This window comes from Cyprinus carpio, unplaced genomic scaffold (genome assembly GCF_018340385.1).
Source record: "Cyprinus carpio isolate SPL01 unplaced genomic scaffold, ASM1834038v1 S000006753, whole genome shotgun sequence".
NCBI classification, from domain to species: Eukaryota; Metazoa; Chordata; class Actinopteri; order Cypriniformes; family Cyprinidae; genus Cyprinus; species Cyprinus carpio.
Window position 1 is genome coordinate 2,104,974 of NW_024879352.1, and position 24,354 is coordinate 2,129,327.

Below are 24,354 nucleotides of genomic sequence, written 5' to 3' on the forward strand. Positions count from 1 at the left end.
TTTTGGACACCACTGTGTGTATACTCATCATAATTCATATGACAATGTGTAATAAAAATGGAAAAATGTGAAACATATCCCAGACAAAACACTGGTTGCTTTAAACTCAGCACACTCCCACATACGCATGCAGACAATGCTAATATACATTAGAGCTGAGAGCTCTCGTTGCTCTCATAATCCTGGGCACTACACTAGTGTGCGGTTGTCTGTTGCTTTCTCTGTAGCGCCCACGGACATGTTCCATATTCAGAAGAACCAGAGCTCTAGCAGGGACCGCACGGGTAGAGAGAAAGTGGAAAATTGGAGGCCATTATTGCATGAATACATGCATGTGCAATTTGGCTGTTTAAATTATTTTTCAGCTTTTGGCATGTCTCTCTTTCTCTTGCTTTGTCATTTTTTTGTACAGGTTGTGTTATCTTGAGGTCTTTCTCCTATTAGCAATACATGTTATTTGAATATTCAGAATTTCAGTAATTCCATTTCCTGTAGTACTCTCTTTCTTTATTTCTTTCACACTCACTCTCTCTCTCTCTCTTTTAGACATTCAAGCATTATCGTGTACAGTTTGAGGTGCAGAGAAGACAAGTGGAAAAATGCATTCAGTCCAGTCAGAAGGATGGCAAGCTGACCGCAGATCAGGCTCTGGTCAAACAGGCCTGGGAGAGACTGTCTGCAAGGGTAAGATACACCATAGATTTTTATTATTTTATATGAAGCTAATTATTATACATAGACTAGCCCTAATCCTAGTCCATTTACTTTATTTATGAATCATTGAATAAATTTCACCTTTGAGGATATTCACAGATTATTTTTTTGTGACAAATTTTGGGTTATTTTTCTTGCTGCAGCTTTTGGATTGGCATCTACAGCTGGATAGTTTTGCCTCATCCTCTGGGGCAGTGGAGTTGGAGTGTTTACATCAGGCAGAGAAGATCCTACGAGAGGAGCTGGTCCCTCAGCAAGTCCATGATGAGCCTGCCAAAGCCATTCACAAAAAGCGACTACAGACCAGGTAAAATAGGATGTATAGGATGTATGCTAACTAAAATAGGATTAATGGAGAATGGATGAATGAGAATCCATTAATGAATATTACCAAAACTACAAAAACCTTCACATTATTACTTTAACATGAATCCTGAGTTTTGCATTTATCTGTTTTGTTGTGCAGGAGATCTTAAGGCTTCTTGAAAGACATAAGCAGACCTTGCAGTTAATACACAGAGACAGATGTGTTAATAATGTCCCCATTCCCATGGAACAACTGCAAGATATGGCAGAGAGGTAAACATCATAACAGATAACCTCAAAAATGAATAAAGAGATATATTATATTATATTATATTATATTATATTATATTATATTATATTATATTATATTATATTATATTATATTATATTATATTATATTATATTATATTATATTATTAATCTGTTTTTATTTAACTGCTTTCAGATTAAATTACATATCTACCTCCTCCCACGTTCACTTGAGCAAACTGGAATTCTGGGAGTCAAAATACTCTATGCTGGCATTTTTGACACTAACCGAGTCCAAGCTAAAATCCTGGATCATTAAATATGACCGACTGGAATCAATGGAGCTTTTGCTTCAAAGCTATTGTGTAAGTTTACAAGCCAGAGGGATTCTATAAAAGTTTTTTTTTTCTTTTTTTTCCTTCTTCTCTCAGCTCCTCCATTGCCCAACCATACAAATAACTTTTGTATTTCATACATAGAGATGCCCTTTCTATCACATTTAGTAGAGCCTGAGATATGTTAAAGATGCTTATTTCTTTATGCTTTGACTCAGCAGTTAAATGATCTGATATTCACTTTTGTTCATTCTCTGCTTCTCTAGGATTTTGTGGAGGGGCAGCAGTTTCTTTGAGAAGTATGAATCCAGCCACCAGGCTCTTATAAATGCTGCAGAGCTCTACATTAAAACAGACAGCTCAGGTATGCTTCATATGCTAAATAATTATGTGTTTTATATGTACAGTATATACTGTATGTCCATGGTTTTGCTTAATTGTAGTATGGTACTTTTTAGCAATGATTTTGCAGGTTTATCCTGGTTTCACTGTGCAATTACTTCTTTTTCTCATCACTTTATATGAGAATCATCAAATATAGCGAAATATGTTTTCCCTGATTTATAAAAGAAGGCACACAGGGAAGGAGGGGCCCACACAAGATTTTATAATGGGCCTCAACTGAATTTTAGCAGTAGTGGCGGCCTTGGGGGAATCAAAAAATATATTTGTAATGTACAAAATCAGATCATGGCTGTGCAGATAAAGGCACAGTTTTTTAGAGAAAATGCTTCACATTTCACCATCTCAGTGTCCAGAGGGCAGAATGGTAGCAGCTCACCTCGTTTCACCGTTTAATCCTTGTGGACTCAGTAGTCAATCAGTCTGTGCCTGTAGCATCTTCCTGCTTTCTCTGTCTCTCTCTCTCTGTGTTTCATTCTTGCTCTTTTCCTTTTGGTTTTTCTTTTTCCTTCTACGCTCATGCCCCTCTCCTCGGGCCACTGGTAAATGAGGTTTTCCCAGGCACAGAGCTCAAAAGGGAATTCCAGTCCATTATTGCAGATACTGTATTCTAATTGGGTTTCTCTGGGCAATAGACTGCCAACATGTTGCTTTGTTCGTGCCTAAGGCAATCTCAAAATAGAGGTGGTCTTTGTGTTATATATCTGAAGTGTGATTGGAAGATCACAAAATACATCTCCCAGAAGCCAATCACATCTTATCCTTGTGATTTAGTGCAGTGGTTCTCAACTGGTGGGTCGCAACACAAAACTGGGTCATGGGTCTGTTCTAAAAGCATCTAAGACAAGGAGACGTTAGGTTCTGTAATAATATAGAAATAAATAAAATATAATATAAATATTAGTTTAATATTATTTCAGATTTAAACTCAAATAATCTCATTAAAATTAGAAATGTTGCTCTTGCAACTAACTGAAATAACAATTTTTGGTTGAAGCATTAAAATGACTAATAAAAAATGTAACTAATTAACTTTTAAAATGGAAGGATAAATGCTTGTTGTTGACACTAAGGACTGTATTTATTAGTGCTTTCTTGGATCTGCTTTTGTATGTGCATATTTTGACGTTTTAGTTGAGGGAGGGGTAAAGCTCTTTCTGCGAGAGGTGTCTGATCAGTGGAGGAGTTTGTCGGTGGAGGTGCGAAGCGTAAGGTCTATGCTGGAGGAGGTGCAGTGTAACTGGCTGAGGTACAACAGCTGCGTGGCCTCATTGCAGGCCTGGCTGGAGGACGCTCAGGGGGCTCTCAGACAACCCGAGAACACCAAACGGGTGAGACATCCACATACTGTAAATGTGGGCAAGCCTTTGAAAATACCTAGTAGGGTTATTTTTATAATACATTCACATTCTCTCTTGTTCTTCTAGGAGTTTTTTCGTAATCTTGCGCACTGGATGGACCAGCATGCTGCTATGAATGATGCAGGAAACTTTCTGATTGAGACTTGTGATGAAACAGTGACATGTGACATAAAACATCAGCTCCTGCTTCTTAATGGAAGATGGAGGGAACTATTTCTGATGGTCAAACAGGTAAACAAGCTTGTGCAGTTCTTAAAGACAAGAAATTTGTCAGGTTAAAGAGAGGGTTCACCCAAAAATCTAAATACTTGAAATAAAAATGTACACCTTTGTTTCTTTCTTTATTGTCAGAACCACTATGAATAATTATTTTTTTGTTTCACATAGGAAAGTCATATGGAGTTCATTTTTTAAGTTAACTCTTCTTTTAATTATAAAGTCTGTTTTGCTCTCTCCAAAGTATGCTCGTCTTCCTGAGACTCATAAGGTGAGGATGCAACAGGATGTCAGTTTAGACATACAAGAGTTTCTGGACACGTCCATTTCCAAACTTTCCTCACCACTTCAAGTGTCATTATCGGATGTTAAAGACTTTATGCAGGATGTTAAGGTAAAGAGGTTTCAACATTCACTTTATTGGGAGTGTATTGTTAATACTTTTTTCTGTATGTGAGCTTGGCCATACAGAAAATATAAATATAAGACTATAATGCCAGTTCGTTCATTTGAGTTTCACCTAAGCTTTCTGATATCATTTCACATGCATTGTAGGACATTAAGCACAGGCTGCCTGGTTTGGAAGCACAATATAAGGCGGCTCCTCGCTCGGCACAGCTTCTGGCCAAAGACTCTGTTCATGGTAGTGGAACTAAAGCACTTTCTTCTGTAACAGCCACCGAAGCACAGCTCCATCAGGTTTGTGCTATGTTTGCACAATATTATGTTATTATTTCCATCTGAAAAATGAAAAATTCTAAGGTAATTTTTATTTGGTGGAACACAGAATCAGACATTTAGCAGGAATGTTCACACTAGTCTTTTCAGTATAATTAAAGTGATGGTGACCAAGGAGAAGATGCTCCAGAAGAACATCATAAACATGATAAAGAAATCGGAAATGGCTGCAGAAATTAAATGCAAGAACCTTAAATGCAAAATGTCTTTTGGAGCACTTTATGGTACTTTCTATCAGTGTTAGAGCTAGACAGCCTCTGGTCACCATTCACTTTCATTATATGGAAAATAATAGCAGAACATCCTGCTAAATATCTAATTCTGTGTTCCACCAAATAAAAACATAATCACATACGTTTGCAACAATATGAGGGTGAATAAATCAAAGAATTTTCATTTTCAGTGACATGTCTGAGAATAAATGTTGTGTCATTGTGTGTTTGTATCCTCACAGCTGAAAGAAAAGTGTCCTTTAATTTTGAGGGAGTGCCAGGCTCTATGTCCTCTGTTAGAGGAGTTAGAGAAACAAATCTCAGCTTTCTACCAGACAGCGGAGCATGCTGGACACATCATCACACAGCAACACAACCAGGAAATGTGCCAGGTCAGTACAGACCACTGGGAGAAAAAGATGATTAGACCATGAAGGATACTGTATGGTGAAATAGTAATGATGTGGCAAATAATAAGTGCCTGTCTTCTGTAAACCCACAAGGATTCAGAAAAGGTCCCTGGCTGTATCTGTGTGAACTAGAATTGATCTCTGTGTTTATATCTGTTTTATTCATTTTTGGCAGGAGCTGCAAACTCAACAGCAGACCTGTAAGCATTGTGTTTGCGCTGTGGAGTGCAGTTACATGTCCCTACAGAGGGCACTGTGCTGTACGAAATCTCTACACAATTTTGACATGTCTCTTCTGCAGAACAGAGTTACCGAGATTCAGACCACTGCACAGGTCGGACTACATTATAGATTTACAATACTATTTTCATACACTACCATTCAAATGTTTGGAGTCAGCAAGATTTTTATTTCTTTTATTCAGCAAGTTGTTTTAAAAAATAGTAAATACATTTGTAATGTTTTAAAATATTTCTATTTTGAGAAATGTTTCTTGAGTCCAAATCAGCTGATTTGATTTCTGATGGGTTTGAACTGTTGTTTCATAGTATGTTTTATAGAAATAGTCAGAATAATGCTGGCTTCAACATTTGCACTTTTTACAGTTTTTGCATTTTTCATGTTGTTTTGTATTTCTCATTATGATTGTCAAGGAATAATTTACCCAAAAATGTAAAATTCTGTCATTTACTCATATGTCAAGCCTATATACTGTTATTTTTTTCTGGGGAAATCACAGACAAAAAAATTACAAAAATAAATAAGAATTCTTTAAAATTTGCAGAGAGTCATTATATATATATATATATATATATATATATATATATATATATATATATATATATATATATATATATATATATATATATATATATATATATATATGTATGAATGTTGTATGATATATATATATATATATATATATATATATATGTATATATATATATATATATATATGCCATATATATATATATATATAGTATATATATATATATATACTATATATTATATATATATATATATAAAAACACAACATGGAGAACATGGACTGCCAAACTCAATAAATAAATAAATAAAGTGCCATAAAAGTAGTCCATATGACTCTTGTGCTGTAATCCAAGTCTTTTGAAGTCATACAAAATTGACATCATCTCTAAGTGGAGATTCTCTAACTCTTGCTTTTGTTTCACGGAAAAAAATCACTAGTTTGCATTAATCCATCAACTACAGAGCTGATGGAGTAACTGTGTTCTACTCTGATCAGGCTCTGATGCAGGAGGCTTTAGAATGGAGGCAGGTGGCAGAGACTAATGGCAGCCTCATGCAGAGGTATGAAGAGTCTCGTGCTGACCTGGAGAAGGTGCTGCGTGTGGGCCAGGCCTGTTTAAAGGAAAGGGGAGACCCAGATGAGCTGTTCCGCAAACATAATGTATGTCAATAATGGCTTAATCGGCGAACCCTTCAAACATATTTAACTTGTCTTGTTTTTCTAATTATGTCTGCAATTATTTTGCTCAGGAGTTCTTTGGGCGACTGGACCAGCATATTTTAAGTGCTTATTTAAAGGCGTGTGATGACCTCACTGATATCATCTCTGAGGAAGACCAACAGAGTCTGCGGGAGACAGTCAGACGACTGCACAAGCAATGGAAGGTCAGTTGAAAGTTTAAAAAGATGAACATTTAGACAGCTTAAAATCTCCTAAAGGATTCATCTTAATGCAATTTTTCTACCAGGACATTCAAGCCGAGGCCCCATCCCATCTGCTCAGACTCCGGGTCGAAACAGAGAGGCGTTTGGTGATGACCATCCTACAGGAGTGTTGGGTAGAGCTGAAAAGGGAGGACAAGGCCCTGCTCATAGACGGCAGTGAAAAAATTATCAAAGAACACCGGGTGAGACAGAACAGATGAAGAAAAGATCATGCAAGTTACATTTCATGAAAAATTTTAACATTTATTTATGTGTCTTTATAGGCCTTTTTCAAACAGAAAAACCCACTTTCTGTTTGTGAGAAGCGACTAAAGACAATGGAGCATCTCTGTCAGGATCTTCTAGAGAATGACAAAGGCTATCAAATGCTGGAGGAGACCAGAGATCATCTTTCAGAGGTCAGGGGTTTAGTAGAACGAACACACTTGAGACTACAACAGGACCCGGATAAATGGAGAGAGTGGCATGCCAGGTGAGATGCAAATGTTACATTTAAAAATAGGACACATTATAGGATGAAATCTGTCTATGTTGCTTGTTAATTGCAATTAAATTAAAAATATTGTATTAAATGCACTTAGCTGAACTTTTGACCTACTTAAGCAAGGCCCTTTTTTAAAAAAAAAACTTTTTATATGCAATTTTTATATGCAATTATAGAATTACTTAAATTACACTATACTGCCCAATATAGCATTTATTATAAAATAAAATGTATTTAACGTAAGTTCTATTAAAACTTGTATTTAATGTATTTAAATTTTAATTCTTATTTTTAAATACAAATGATGAACATGCAATTTAGTACTTATATAATATACTTATAAAATGTTTTAACTTTGAATATCATATTATATAAAATAACACACTATAGTTAAAATTATAATCAAGTACTTTTAATGTGCTTTTGTATTAGTCAACATCAAAATAAGTGTACTTTTAAAGCACAGCAAAAGATTATTAAAACAATTATTTAAAATGTACTTTAAAGTAAAATTTCCAATTTGACATTATTATGAAATTAACTAATAAGTGTACTAAAGTGTGTAATAATAGTACTTAAGTGTGCTAAGAAGCAGTCATTAAAGTGTACTTTCTTTTAATTAAGGTCTTTTATTTCTCCTGCAAGTACTTAAAAAACTGTTAAAATTTTAATTAAGCACACTTTCTCACAAGGGACAATAAATGCTGGTGATCAAGTTGGGTGAAATTTTCAGGATTTTTTTTATTTTATTTTTTTGTGCTGTGCTCCAGGTTCAGTGAGCTGTCTGGATGGCTTCTTTTCCAGCAGACGACTCAGAGTGGTGCTGAAATCTCCTCTGTCCAGGTGAGCTCACCCCAAATCAACATGATTAATGCTCATCTGCATACTGTATATGTGTATGCAGACCACTGTCTGTTATGTGACTCCAGCTGACCTCTCTCTTCCTCCCTCTGCAGACGGTAAAGGCTCAGGGTGAGTCTCTGGACTGGCTCAAAGCTCGTCTTGCTGTCCTGGAGGACATAAGTCCTGAGAGTGAGGGCCACACACAGAGAGCTGCTCTTGATAAACTCTCACAACAGTTTTCTGCACTGCTGCTATCTCTGTCTGAGGTGAAGGATCCTTTTTATGTCTTCATGTTTGCTCATGCCCACTTAGTTCTGGGCCATAAATGCCTTGTTCACTTTGGAAAGGAAATGTATGCAAAAGAAAATGTTATGCAAATGTTAATATATGGCTATTGGAGTAAAATTCTCCATATTTGCATATCATTTACAGGAACTTTGCATTGTACAGATATCTGTGGCATTACTGTTTATGACATTTTGCTCTGATGATATTTTGCATGGTTTAACTCTTTTACTGTTTTCTCAGGATGTTCCTGTTGCAGGGGCCAGTGATGGGAACATAGAGGCTGGAGAGCAGTTGAAGGAGGAGGTGATCCAGACACAGGAGCACAGAAGAATACTGAACGCAGTGAATGTAACAGAGGCCAAACAGCTGCTCCTCATTTACCAGGTAGAATTAATTTTGCTGACACACATAATGAAATAGACATGATGAATCTGCTCATCGATTTTATTTGCTAATCTGATTGCTGTGAATCATGCATGATATTACAAGGGGGAAATCTCAGAATCATTTATTTTATTTTTGTGTTCCCTTTCCTTTTTCCTTTTACACTCGTGTCTGTCTTACCCTTTCATGGTGTGTGTACATAGCAAAATATGAAAACTCAGCAAAAAAAAGAGACAGATCTCCGTTCTCAAAGTAATTTCTGTAAAGAAGACCGGGCAGCTCAGGAGAAACACCTGCAGGTAACGCTTTCAGTCCAAAAATGATATTTACAAATAGGCCATATTATAATTGGTTTTAAATTAGATTAACATCAATAACTTGAAGGTATCTGTAAGTGTTCTCTAATTTTGATCGGTGTATGCATGTGTGTGTGTGTGTGTGTATATATATATATATATATATGTATATATATATATATATACATACAGGTGATGGTAATATAATTAGAATATCATCAGAAAGTTGATTTATTTCACTAATTCCATTCAAAGAGTGAAAATTGTATATTATATTCATTCATTACACACAGACTGATATATTTCAAATGTTTATTTCTTTTAATTTTGATGATTATAACTGACAACTAAGAAAAATACAAAATTCAGTATCTCAGAAATTAGAATATTGTGAAAAGGTTCAATATTGAAGAGACCTGGTGCCACACTCTAATCAGCTAATTAACTCAAAACACCTGCAAAGGCCTTTAAATTGTCTCTCAGTCTAGTTCTGTAGGCTACACAATCATGAGGAAGACTGCTGACTTGACAGTTGTCCAAAAGACGACCTTTGACACCTTGCACAAGGAGGGCAAGACACAAAAGGTCATTGCAAAAGAGGCTGGCTGTTCACAGAGATCTGTGTCCAAGCACATTAATAGAGAGGCGAAGGGAAGGAAAAGATGTGGTAGAAAAAAGTGTACAAGCAATAGGGATTACCGCACCCTGGAAAGGATAGTGAAACAAAACACATTCAAAAATGTGGGGGAGATTCACAAAGAGTGGACCGCAGCTGGAGTCAGTGCTTCAAGAACCGCTACGTACAGACGTATGCAAGACATGGGTTTCAGCCGTCGCATTCCTTGTGTCAAGCCACTCTTGAACAACAGACAACGTCAGAAGCGCATCGCTTCAAAAATGACTGGACTGCTGCTGAGTAGTCCAAAGTTATGTTCTTTGACGAAAGTAAATTTTGCATTTCCTTTGGATATCAGGGTCCCAGAGTCTGGAGGAAGAGAGGAGAGGCACACAATCCACGTTGCTTGAGGTCCAGTGTAAAGTTTCCACAGTCAATGATGGTTTGGGGTGCCATGTCATCTGCTGGTGTTAGTCCACTGTGTTTTCTGAGGTCCAAGGTCAACGCAGCCGTATACCAAGAAGTTTTAGAGCACTTCATGCTTCCCTGCTGCTGACCAACTTTATGGAGATGCAGATTTCATTTTCCAACAGGACTTGGCACCTGCACACAGTGCCAAAGCTATCAGTACCTGGTTTAAGGACCATGGTATCCCTGTTCTTAATTGGCCAGCAAACTCGCCTGACCTTAACCCCATAGAAAATCTATGGGGTATTGTGAAGAGGAAGATGCGATATGCCAGACCCAAGAATGTAGAAGAGCTGAAGGCCACTATCAGAGCAACCTGGGCTCTCATAGCACCTAAGCAGTGCCACAGACTGATCAACTCCATGCCACGCCGCATTGCTGCAGTAATTCAGGCAAAAGGAGCCCCAAACTAAGTATTGAGTGCTGCACATGCTCATACTTTTCATGTTCATACTTTTCAGTTGGCCAAGATTTCTAAAAATCCTTTCTTTGTATTGGTCTTAAGAAGAAATAAATTCTGAGATACTGAATTTGGGATTTTCCTTAGCTGTCAGTTATAATCATCAAAATTAAAGAAATAAACATTTGAAATATATCAGTCTGTGTGTAATGAATAAATATAATATACAAGTTTCACTTTTTGAATGGAATTAATGAAATAAATCAACTTTTTGATGAGCACCTAAACACAATACCATCAACTTCATACACAACACACACACACACACACACACACCAAAAATGATTATTATTAAAAACTAAAAACAAATCATTATTATTTTTTTTATATTAGATATCTTATAATTAACGCTCTCATTCAAAAAAAATTTGTTATGCCAAGCTCTAAACAATTTTTTTTTATTAATTAGAAATTGTACAAAATAAATGAATAAATAAATAAATAAATAATAAGTAAAAAAAAATCTTTATAATTAATCCTTATCCAGTAATCACAAACAACTGGAAAAGTCATGGGGACTTGGAATGTTGTTGTGGACAATGGGGCTCCTTGGAATCAAAAAGACCTTAAAATGCTCCTCTCTTCAGAGGGCCGAGCAGACAATCATTACTGTTTGGCTATTGTTTGAGTGCATACTTACTGTTTGTGCATAAAGTGTAAACCTGTAATGGAACGTGAACAACTGCAAGAAATGAAATCACTCAGATTACTTGCAGTTGGTTTCACCTTTACAACAATTAGTGGTGAAATGGTAGAGTAATGTGTGATTCTCATTGGTCATTAGGTCACTGTGAGTGCATGGCAGGAGTTTGACGTGGAGAGAGAGGCCATCTGGCAGTTTGTGTGTCTTGTGAGTCCTGTCCTGCAGAGGGAGCTCATCTTCAGCAGCCTGGACAACTTCAAGATTGAAAGGAAAAATGTTAAAGTGAGAACACAGACAAAAATATAGTAGCCTAGTTTGTTTAATGATCTTTTGGCTGAGAATAATACTCATATCTGTGTGTGTGTTTGTTTAGGAGCTTCATGAGCAGGGTAACATGTTTGCTTTTAGAGCTGAGTCCCTGGTGAAGAAGGCAGCAGATATTAAACTTGGTCCTCAGAATCAGTCTTTACTACAGGATCAGGCACAGTCCACAAAAGAGAGACTTCAGGAGATACAGGCCAGCCTCAGGAAAATGTAAGACAGGTTTAAGTCATACATGTAATGTACAATTTAAGAGAATTTCATTTTCAATTATGTCAGATTGCAGTAATCTTTAACAACCTCACTCAGAATTGCCCTGTTATATTTTTGGCCATTTTTATTTTAAAGTACAATCATTATGTTTACTAAAGCACATGTAAAGTACTTGATTATAATGTCAGCTGTAGTATATTAATTAATTGATACATTTAAAGTTAATATATTTTTTAGATTTTAGTAGTAAATTGCAGCCTCATTACAACTGTGTAATAACAAATATATTTAAATACATGACATGACATTACTTACAAGTTTCAATAAAAGTGACATTAAAGTATATTTTAGATTGCCATAAAGGCTTATCAGTACATTTGGCAGTACACTTCAACCATATTTCATGAAATTCCATACAAACATTGCATGCATTTCATAAGTGGTGCTTCTTTCCTGTTTGTCTCTGTTCCAACAGCATGTCAGATCTGGAGATGATGCACAGATGGTGGCAAGGTTTCAGCCATGAGTCTGAGGCTTTCTTCTCTTGGGTCGGTGAAAGTAAGAAGGAGCTTGAAGCTTTCAGCAGAACCTCTGCCAACCTGGATGAGCAGATAAACACTGTGGAGGTAAACAGAGATGATGGATGTTGTAAACCTGGTTCAGAAGACTGTAACTTAATAAACATAACCAAATGAACCAGACAACAAGATAGGTTTCATTTAGCACTCAATGAATGATGGCTCTGCATTGTTTTCGCTCCTTCTTAGATGCTGAAGAAGGGCTTAGAGGAGAAGATGGACGTCTTTAGTCGATTGGAGACAGAGTTTCAGATCTTAATTCATTTCATCACACCGAATGAGGCAGGGCGAATTAAAGCACGGCTGACACAGATTGGGAGATACCGGGAGGAGTTTAAGAACAGTGTGGAGCAACGGGAAGCAGAGCTTCATTCTAGCTTGAAAAATACAAAACAGTTTATCCAAGATCTCAATGAGGTGACATAACATACAGTACATGACTCTCCTCTGATCTGATATATTATTTAAGCCATTTTAGATGTGTGTTACTCAATGTTTTCACGCATCTTAGGTGGAAGGTTTCCTGAATGGACTACAAGAAAAACTGAACGCACCAGTTACTTCCTGTACATCAGCATCAACAACATATAAAACTCTCCATGAACATATGGTTAGTATTACATATGTTTGGGAACAGGCGACATAAAACTGAAATAAAACAGTCCCCATACCATATATACTGTACCATCTTGACCAGGGGTGTCAAACTCAAATTTGGGGTCACTAGCCAACAGCTTCAACAAATACCATTATTTATACAATCAATGCAATCTATTTTTGATGTAACGGTTAGAAATTGTTTAAATGGAAAATGACTTAAAATGTATAATAATCAGTTCACATGTACAGCATGATATTTGTGAAAATTAATTAATTTTAAAGTCAGAAAAATAAAATGAAGTATTAGTCGCAGCATGTCTGTTTGTTGATGTCTCCTAGGATACAACTTCTGTTCATTTTTGTTTTAGGGCTATAATAAGCCATGTAGAAAAAAAATTGACTGCTGTTTAATAATCCTTAAGAGAGTAACGAAGACCAAACCAAAATGCAGAAAGTAAAAATCAATTTGCAGACTGGATTAAAGGATAAACTATTTATACTTGAATGGTTGTAAGTAATAATCCCCATATTCTGCCTGAGGGCCATTAGTATGAGACCCCTATTCAAGGTCATATACATATGTAAAAATCTGTTTATTTAAAGGCATTTCAGCAAGAGTAACAAACATTTATACAACACAAACTGTGTTTCCTTCATTCTCAGGATGTAGTACAGCGTCTACAGCAGCTGGGGCCCAGGTTGATGTCTCTGAGTCTGGGCTTGAGGAGGCTCCATGATGCCGGACAGCTGGAGAAAGCTGTGGTTGACCTTCAGCAAGCTCACAAATTACATACCCAGCAAGCCACTGAAAAACAATCAAAACTGGAGAACCTGTTGACTCTGTGGCAAAGGCATGTGTTTAAATGTATATTTGTCACATAATCTTTGTTACACAAATTAAAACTGTAATGTAAAATGCAATGTTTTGACTCTTTGGTTTTTAGATATGAGAGAGATCTCTCACTTTTGCAGTCCTGGTTGAACAGGTGCGAATCTCTATGCAGTTCAGATTCTCCCTACCTGACCGCAGACAATGTGAAGCTACACAGCCAGATTCAGATGCTGCAGGTGAAGTCAGAGGGCATTTTAGGGATTTTAGGGAACCAACACTCTTGGTATTCCTTTTTTAAATTCCTGTTGTGTAAAAATGTGGGACTGTGTCTTTAATAGCAAATAACCCATTTTTTCCCCCTATAATGTACAAGGACATGCAGTCAGAAGTTCCCTCTCAGGAGTCTTTGTTGGAAAGTTTGGAGATCCGTGCAAAGTCTCTGTACTCTTCAGCTTCAGAGGAAAGGACCGCAGAGCTTAGAGATCTTCACTGTAACCTGGAAGAAAGGTGGTGTTCTCTCAGTACCAGTATACCACTCAGGTAAATTTGATTTATTTATTTATTTTTGGCTTTTTAGTCCTTGTCATTTGGCTTTAAGTCTATATGTTTGCAGATGTGCTTCTAAAATATACAGTACATGAGGCCATATGCAAAATCTGTCCATAATGAGGATGTTTCCTCATGCATTATCAAGTAGTAAAACATGGTGCAATGGTCAAAAGTTTGGAAGAAGTCTCTCATGCTGATCAAGGCTGCATTTATTTGATCAAAAATTCTTTATAAAATACTCACTGCATGTAATACAAAGTTTCATTTGCATTATCAAATATTCCTTTAATATGGATGGTGAGACCTGACCTTTAATTTTGTATTTTCAGGATTCAGGAACTTCAGTCCCATCTTTCTAAGTTGGAGCAGTTCAATCAGGTCTCGTTTGCTCTGACTCAGTGGAGTGAGAACTTCCTCAGGCACATCCAAAGCACCTGCAAAGTCAGCATAACTGATCCACAGTCTGCTGATTCCAAAACCAAGGTACATTATGTCTTTATAGTAGGCCTAAATCATCCAATCATCATCCTTTCATGTCTAAAGTGAAAAATATATAAATATCTGTTTTCTCCAATGGTTTAAAGGAGGACAAGATATCCCTTCAGACCCAGGGAAAGTCTCTGGAGGCCTTACAGCCACATCTAGATGCTCTCAGCCCGTCTTTAGCCTCAAAAGACCTGCAACACCTCCAGACCAGGAAGGAGGATTGCCTTCAACTCTTCAGTGAAGCTCAGAGTTTAGTAGCACATCGAGATGAAGCTCTACTCAAATTAAAAGACTTCTGTGAGACTTACAATAAAGCCAGAACCACTCTACAGACATTCCAGGATGCTGTGAAGGAAGAGGGAGCTGGGATGACTCCAAAGTCAGGGAAATAAATCAGGAACTTGGGGACCTTGCCAAGGAGTTAGCATGTCTGGAGGTGCAGGCTATTAGCCTGGATATCATCCTGAACAAAGCACATTTTCATTTGCAGGGGTCAGAGGAGGAAACAACATCCTGCAGAGGGCTGGTGGATGATGGTTGCATTGAGCGTGCAGGTGCTTCAGAGAAGCATTGGGACAAAAGCAGAGTGAGGCAGAGGCACTAGCTGCCCATGTGGAGTTCCTTTAGGGGACGGAAGGAGCTGCTGCTTGGGAGCCTGGCAAAGCTGGAGGACAGAGTCAATATACCGTGGCCTACAGAAGCCAGCACACATGCCTTTCAACAGAGGTATAGGCACTTATGTTTTCTCTGCCACTACTGTCTTTAGGGCCTTTTCATACCAATTCTTATGTGGCTGGTATTTTGTATCTGGTATTAAAATCTTTTTTGAGGAAGTAAACAGGAAAAACAGTGCTAAATACATAAATAGAGGTGTAAACAGTGTTCAAAATGTTTTCCAATCACTCAAACCACATTCCACGTAGAAGACATCGCATCATGTCGACATCACATTTTCAAAACTAATCCATCCTGACATCAGCAAAAGACCTTGACCAAAATAAGCACCTAAAACATCAGTTAAAATGTATAATACTATTTTTAGTATAATTTCTAAAATATCTTAAATTCGAACTCTGGCATTTCACGTAGTTATTTTAGTTTAATGTAAATATATATATATATAATGATACTGTGCAATTAAATAATTTTTTTTCTATAAATTATAGATTATTAATAAAAAATTATATTTTCCATTTCCATTTTAATTTTAGTTAAAATTTTAGTAATTTTGTTGTGTTTGTCATTTTTTGTATTTTTTTATTATATGTCTATATTGGTTTTATTCATAATTATTTAATTATTATATTACATAAAACAAAAATACATGATAAGATTAAAAATGAGAATTATTTTATTTCTAGTAATGAAAAAGTTTTTGTATGGTTTTAATTTTTTTTTAAATGTAATGGTGTATATATACATAATAAAGTAATAAATAATAAAATATCAATAGAATTATAATAATTAATGTATAAATTTTTAATAATATGTATATTTAGAAGCATGCATATACAATATAAACTGTGCTTTACTGTTGTAAAATTGCATTTTACTGTACATTCCAAAAAACGTGGACTGCATATTGAGCCATTTAGTTGTTTACTGTAAGCAAATGTATGAGTTTTGTAATTTTACTCTAACAATGGCAAAGTTTGTTCTATGCTTTTTTAAAAATAACTCTTTTTTTCAGGTTGTGGTTGCTGAAGCAGTTGGAGGAAGAGATCCAAGCCCTACAGCACAGTCAGCTGTGGTTGGGAGAAAGAGGAGAACAACTGGCACACAAAGACTCTGAGCTTGCAGGAGATGCCCAACGGGACGTAGCCTTGGGTCCAGTCCACCTGGGAGAGGACTAGGGCAATTATTGTGGAGGAGTGAGTATTTCGTTATCCAAGCCTTATACACTAACCTTCCCATTGAAACTTAGTATGTTTAGATAAAAGAATGGTTTGTCAAATTGAACTTGATATGGATGATTTATGGGAGGGAGAGGAGGGAGAGGCTGGAGTGGGCCAGTGGGTTGATGGATGGGTGTTTTGACAGGTTGCGACTGTTGCCATGTTTAAATGCAGTTTAGGTGTGGTTTATTGTGTGTGCGTTGTTTGATGGATATGTGGGTGAATCTCTAAATAGATTATCCTTTAGATTAAAGAAACTGAAGAAAGGGAGAGTGTTTTGAGCTATTGCCAAGACTGCAGTGTGTGTTTACATAGCTCTATTGATGTTCCCCTCACTTCGTGCCTAAAATCTGAGACTTGGCTGCTTGTGTTTGTCCCCATACAGCCATGACCTTTGTGCAAACCTTCTGGAGCTCTGTAGGGAATATCAGACCCTGAGAACCAGGATCAGCTCGGTCGTAGAGAGAGCTCATGCCGTCACAATGGCCCAGTCGGACCCACACAACCCTGAGGATATCCACAGAGCTCTGTCACGGGTTAGTGCCTCAGTGTGTGCCACCTATTAAACAAATGATTTAGATTATGATAACAAGCACACAGGTAATAAGGTTATCTCTGTTTGCTCAGCTGGAAGCGGTGAGGCCAGAGTTGGCGGCCACTAAGGAGGACCTGAATAAGCTCATTGGTTCAGGCAAACGCCTGACCAGCGTACTGAAGAAGCTTCCAGAGGAAAGCATTCAGAGTGAAAATGTCACAATGGAGATGGATGCCATTGTTGATCAGTGGCTGGATGTGAGTGCATTTAATGCTTTTCATTAGACATCATTTAGCATGCTCGGTTTAGTTCCGATATCGACCAGTTATTGGTTGTCATACAGTTATTGTCTTTTTGAAATAGGCCAGATTTTAAGTATACCATTGCATCCTTTATTCTTTATATTTATCATTTATATATTTTTATGATACAAAAAAACAAAAACAAATAACAGTTCAGATAAAAGGGAAGTATTTATACCATGAAAGAAAGAAAGAAAGAAAAAAGAAAAAGAAAGAAAAAGGTAAAGGTAAGTACAAACAAAATTCTATACATATGGATGGTGATGTAGAAGTGAAATGTATACATCCCTTATGCTGGGGAAATGAGTGTGTCTACTTTCTTATTATTTACATCACATTATGTACAGGATGCACTAATGGCCAGTGTTCATTTTTTGTGCAGATCTCTGAGAGGACGGATACAGACATCAGTCTTTACACTTGCTCCCTTGAGCTGTGGAATGACATTAATAAAATGGCTAATGACATTGAGTGTTGGAGTGCCATCTCTGTCAGTGAGCTCAGTGAAGGAGCTGCCAGTCTACTCTCTGCTCATGACATGGAAGAACGCCTCTCTGAATTCAAGGTGAGATTTAACCAAGGCGATTTTAACCTTGTAAAATAAACTTTTAATAAAACACATAAAATCAAAACCAAAACATGGTACAAATAAGAACCATAATTTCTGTGTTTGTACAGCTGGAGTTGGATAATAAGGAGGATGAACTGAAGACCTTGCAGGAAAAGATGACACAGCTACAGGAACTGATAAAAACCCAGCACATACACACTGAACTGCAGGTATTCATCAGCAGTGGTTGTGACATGTTTCATCATCTACTGTAGTATGTAAAGAGAACAAAAAAACACACTGCCAGTCATGGCCATTGGTAAACACAGCACGTGTTCTTGTTCTTTTGAGGTGATGGCTGCAGATCTGAGGAAGCGGATTTCCCATGCTGCAGAAGTGTATGAACAGACCAAAGGCATGTATAAAGACTTCAACTCCCAGAGGCAGCAGCTTCTAGAACTAATTTCCCCAGATTTCAGAGCAGCTGAAGACCTCGGAGGACTCACTCTCAAAGTTTTCAACATCCTCTGACCCAGAGAATTTTGTTAAGATCAAGGTTAGTGAAGTGACTGAATTTTATTTAAATATAGAGGCAGAATTCTGCTATGTCAGCATGTAACATTCAGTTAAAAATGATATACCCTGTAATTTTGTTAGGAGGTTGAGAGGTCACAGAAGCATTTAGAAGTGAGTCTGGATGTAGCAAATGAGTCTCTCAGAGCACTGTGTAGAACATACCCAACTAAGGACCTGACCCTGCTGGTGATGCTGTCTCCCACCTGGTCAAGAGGAATGAGGAAGTGACACAACGCCGCAGCCAGATCCTGGGGTCTCTTCAGGACACTCTACTGCAGATCTTCAGTGGTGAGTGTAACACTAAAAAATAATACATGAATTAAATGATAAAATGTACACTACGATTCAAATGTTAAATTTTTTTTGAAAGAAGTCTCTTATACTCACCTAGGCTGTATATATTTGATTGAAAACACAATGAAACTGTAATATGAAGTATAATTACAGTTTAAAATAGGTGCTTTGTATTTTAATGTATTTTAAAATGTATTTTACAATATTCCTGTAATGGCAAAGCTGAATTTTAATTACTCCAGTCTTCAGTGTAACAGGATCCTTCGGAAATTGTATTATTTATTACAGCATTTACCATCACTTTTGATCAGTTTAGTGTGTATTTGCTGAATAAAGTTAATTTCTTAATTTATTTGTTTGAAAAAAAAAGAGTCTGACTCCAGACTTTTGAACAATAGTGTACGTCTGAGTTATAAGTAAACTAAGATGGGACTTTAGATGGGATTTTAAAACCACATACCATTAAATTGGCTCATGAATAGTTTATTATAGGTATTTTATTTATTTATGTTTGATTGAAATGGTTCTGCATGGCACTCCCTAAAAACATGACAGCCACACACCTGTGCCTCAGATGCTGCCTCTCCCACTGACATTATGATTGCTCCCGGTGGAATTGGTCGAGGCTGGTTACTAAGACAACAGAGAGCTGTTCCATCCATACACACCTACACAGTCCATCTGTCCGCATGCAGCAACAGCTCACATATACTTCTTCTTATGGACTGTCGTTCTCTTTCTGTCTTTCCTTCTGCTAGAGAAAGCACATGCTTTTCACCGTTGGCTGTCTGAGTTGAGGGCTGGAATGGAGGACTGCTTTGAGCAAACAGGAGATGCTGTTGCTATTTCAGCCAAGCAACAAAAGCTCCAGGTAGCATCATACAACAAATAAAATGACTCAGTCATGTAATGGAACATTGCACCAGAGCAAAGCAATAAGGCAACTACCAATCAGAAGTGAAACATTGAAGAAGCATTTCAGACCTCCAACTAATAGGGGATTATGTCGGATTAGAAATTTGGGATTAGGAGCCATTTACCATTATTAATAACAATGGTTCATTCTGTCCCTTATATAATTGGATTCATTTATCCCATCATTTTCAGACTGCAGTAAAGGAAGTCATGGAGGGTGAGGAGCGCTTGGCTCGGGTTTGTGAGGATGGAGAGAGACTCCTCTTGCATCTCACCAAATGTGGGACTGGAAGCATACAGGAGCAACTGGACTCTTGTCAATATGCCTTGGATTTATTTGTTATGGAATGCGGGCAGCGCATACGGGCTCTGGAAGAAAGTGCCAACCTATTAAATGGGTAAGTTGTGCTCTCTGAGCCTACAGTCTAAGCTCAGGTGCTTGAAATAAAACTTTATTCATTATATTTTGATTATTTACAAAATGTCAAGACAATTAACAGCATGCAAAACAGGACGGACCCTATGGACAATAAAAGTGAGATAACATTGCACAATGAAATTGATGCATGTGATCCCCTGTATTTTTGGCCATTTTTAGAATTTGAAGACTCATTAGGCCCCCCTTGTTGAGAACCACTATTTTAGATAATATGTTAAGACATATGATGGGGACTTGAAAATGTTCTTTTTCTGTTGAAGGAATGATTCTATTACATAACATCATGATATTTACATTTTACAACTACGCTAGCCCTTTCACAATACCATAGCCTATGATGTGGTACAATGTGACAATGACCTATTTAACCATCCATGTACTATACTGTGAATGGAAATTAAATCCAGTGTGTCAGATTTTATATATTTTTTTTTTTAGGTAAATCCAGTGTATTTGGTCTTATTAAGGTATGAAATGCGTGTGGTGGAGCTGAGCAACTGGCTGCAACAGCTGGAGGCAAGACTGAAGACAGATGCTCCTCTGTGGGGTGAGAGTCAGTCTGCAGCCCCCAACTGCTCAGAAGAGCTGAGAAGAGTGGAGGAAATCCACAGAGTGCTGCTGATGAGGAGGTACATATGGACAGTCTGTGTGCATGTGTGTGAGGCAGCATGTGTAAATGAAAATGTGCATGTAAGTACATATACTTGTGTATTTTTCACACTACAATCCATCACGAATAAATCTGAGCTGGCTTTATCTTTTTTTTTCACAGGGCATCTCTTGAACGCCTGTGTCAGTCCTCTCTCACTATAACAGAGAGAGGATCTACTTCAGAGAATAGTGTGGCAGCAGAGTTGCTCTCAAACCATGAGGCTTTGCTGCAGGAGGCCAGGAGTCGACTCCGCAACCTGCAAGAGTACCAGGCATTTGAGGAAGCACTAAAGGCAGTGGAAACCTGGCTGAAGGACGTTGAGAGGAACTTAGAGAAACTAGAGAACATGGAGGGGAATAAAAAGGAGGTGGAAGAGAAAAACTTGAGCGAGCACGGGTACATGCAGAAGAATTGTAGGAAATGAACAACTTGAAAAATCCACACATTTTGTGATCTAGAACAGTGGTTTTTGAAGAAAAGACTTCATTTTTGTACAAAGTCATAAAATATTATTTGTATTTTATTATTATTTTTTCATCTAAAATAAGCTGTATTTTTGTACCACTCCTTATCCTCTGAATTTTTGGCCATTTTTGTCCTGTCATCCATGAAATATGGTGTACATGCAACACTCAACTGACATTTCCCCAATACTGTTTAAGGAGAAGCAATATTTTTAGAATGGCTGGTCTGTATCTGTGCAGTAGCTGTAACTTGTGTTTGTTTCCTCTCATCCAGGATATCCTGCTTATGAAGGGAGAGGGCGAGGTAAAGCTCAACATGGCAGCCGGGAAGGCAGAGATGGTCGTCAGGGACAGTGGAGAAGTGGAACGAGGAGTGATTTGCTCTAAGCTTCAGGAAATTGAAGACGCATGGGCAGCACTGCTTTTGAGTGCAATGAGTTGCCATAGGTAACCTATTGACTTTAATGAGCTGAGTGATCTGGTTATAAAAGATTAACTTGACCATAATTGCAGAAGTTTAGGTCAACTGATAGTTGGATTTAAATGAAAATAAAATCATGACAATGGAAACATCAATATTAATATAATTACCGGAGCCATTAAGGTATTTTTGGGTCAAGAGTGAAAAGAGTGGCCCCCCCCCCCCCCCCCCCCGGAGCATAGTGATCTGTTTTTAAATTGGCATGCGTGCTTGACTGCAGGTGCCAGGCACCTGGGCTTTTATTCAATTATACTCATCATCACTATGGTAACCAAGTTATATCTGGCTCTATCAGTTTCAATTAACACCATGGGTGTAATGGAGCTGTTTTTTCTAATTATCTGCTAAATAATTCTGTCTGGGTTTGATAATGGGATCTATCTATCTATCTATCTATCTATCTATCTATCTATCTATCTATCTATCTATCTATCTATCTATCTATCTATCTATCTATATATCTATCTATCTATCTATCTATCTATCTATCTATCTATCTATCTATCTATCTATCCTATTTTTCTATCTGTCTGTCTGTCTGTCTGTCTATCTATCTATCAGTCTGTTTTTCTGTTGGTTTATCATTCTATCTAGATAAATATGCTGAATAATACTGTAAAAATTGTAAGAATGTAAAATATAAAAATATTTAAAAAAATCAATATACCTTTTTCCTCTTATCTGTCCTATGTGTTTTAGCCGATTGGAATGGACCGTTAATCCGTGGGATTTGTTCGTGGAGTCTCGTGCACAGCTGCAGAGATGGCTGGAGGGAGTAGGGCTGGAGGTTAAAGGTCCTCTTGAGCCCCAGCTTGGACTCAGGGAGAAACGAAAGCAGTTGGAGAGACTGCGCTTGCTGTCATCAGATGTGGAGGACCACCAGGGAGCTCTGTGCTATCTGGAGGAGAGTGCGGCTGAACTTTACAAACGCACTGGTGACCCCGTCTTTAAGGAAGATGAAATGGTTCTCCTTAGGGCACAGTTTGAGGATGTCAAAGCTGCAGCAGAGGTGAAGTAATTGTTATTTGTTAATGCTAGTTGATAGTTGTAGTGTAATCGTGAACGAGAGTGTTTATGTTAAAACTGAAATGAGTTAATTAATATTTTATCTTAATTAGGAGAGAGTCCGATTGTCAGAGGACGTTGTCCTCGAACATAAGAAGTACATGGAAACAAACAGGGAGCTCACTGACTGGCTAATGGTGGTAGGGGAGGAGCTTCAGCAACACTCTGACCCATCCTAAGACCCAACAGTCTTAAATCAGAAACTGACTAAAGTCCGGGTAAGAGTATTAAATTAAAAAATATTAAAGAATTGGTCAGTTTTATCCTACATCTTTTTATAGCATGCCATACCACAGAGTATACCACTAGTATTATTTTGTGTCAGACTCTCATTTATATTATGTTTAATAAAGTCCACATCTGTATAAAATAAGCATGCAATTTAAATATATTTCATTCCATTCTCATAATTCTGAAGCTTTGACACGTTAATTAGACATTCCTCTTTCTGTGTGTTTTACAACCTTGTCTTCTCTCTAAGGGTCTCATAACAACCTCTGTGGAAAATGATAGAAATAACCTTCATATTGTTTTTCTCATTTACAAACATCATCTTTTCACTCTGAATGTTGTGAAATAAAAAGAACAAATTCATTCTTTGAAGCAGATGAGATGGTGTGAGACTGCACGTCAAATTATGTGGGACACTGATAATATGAATGCATAATTGCATTTCATCTGCACATATGATTATGTGAGTTTGGGTGTATAAATAGAGAGATATGAGTTTTTATTAACCCCACGAGAGACATTGTAATGCATCAGCTGCCAATCAACATAGTGCAGGACAGAATACAACAGCATTATACACGTACACAATTTGCAGTTTAAATTATTCAGTTAGCAGAAACTTTCATCTAAAATGCCTTTCAGAAGAAGATTATAATACCATGATGAAGTGTTTGCAATACCAAATTCCCCAAAATAGTGAAATCAGTGGGAAAAAAAGCTTAAGAGTGTTTCTTTTCTGAAAGTGCACATTACCAGTTGTGGGTCAAGAGCACACAGATGTTTCTTGACAGTAGTGAGGCACTCAGCTTGATTTGTACAATTTACAATAAAATTAAATTAAATTAAAATCTGTTAAAATTATTATATAATGATTATATAGATTATATAATGTTGAATATTTTAAGTAAAGAATGTTGAGTGAACTCAAATATTTAAGTTCGGATAACAAAGATTTTCTTGTTTATTTTAAGTAAAATTGTTCCAAGTTGGGTTTACTTAAAAAGTGTGTTGCAAAAATGGTGCATATATATTTTAAGTAAATCCAACACATAATTTTTACCAGTGTACAAGGAAATACAAAATGCTAAATCTACAAAAAAAGTAATGCACAGAAAAAAAAAAAAAAAAAAACAACTGAGTGTATTACAAGATTTAAATGGAGCATTTGTTTGTTAAAGGGGACATCGGATGCCCATTTTCCACAAGTTGGCATGATTCTTTAGGGTCTTCATGAAATT

The 24,354-nt window shown here is 37.1% G+C and overlaps 1 pseudogene; it reads left to right on the forward strand.

Annotated features, from left to right (window-relative positions):
- Positions 1 to 24,354, forward strand: part of LOC109113050 — a 117,608-nt pseudogene that overhangs the window by 15,540 nt on the left and 77,714 nt on the right.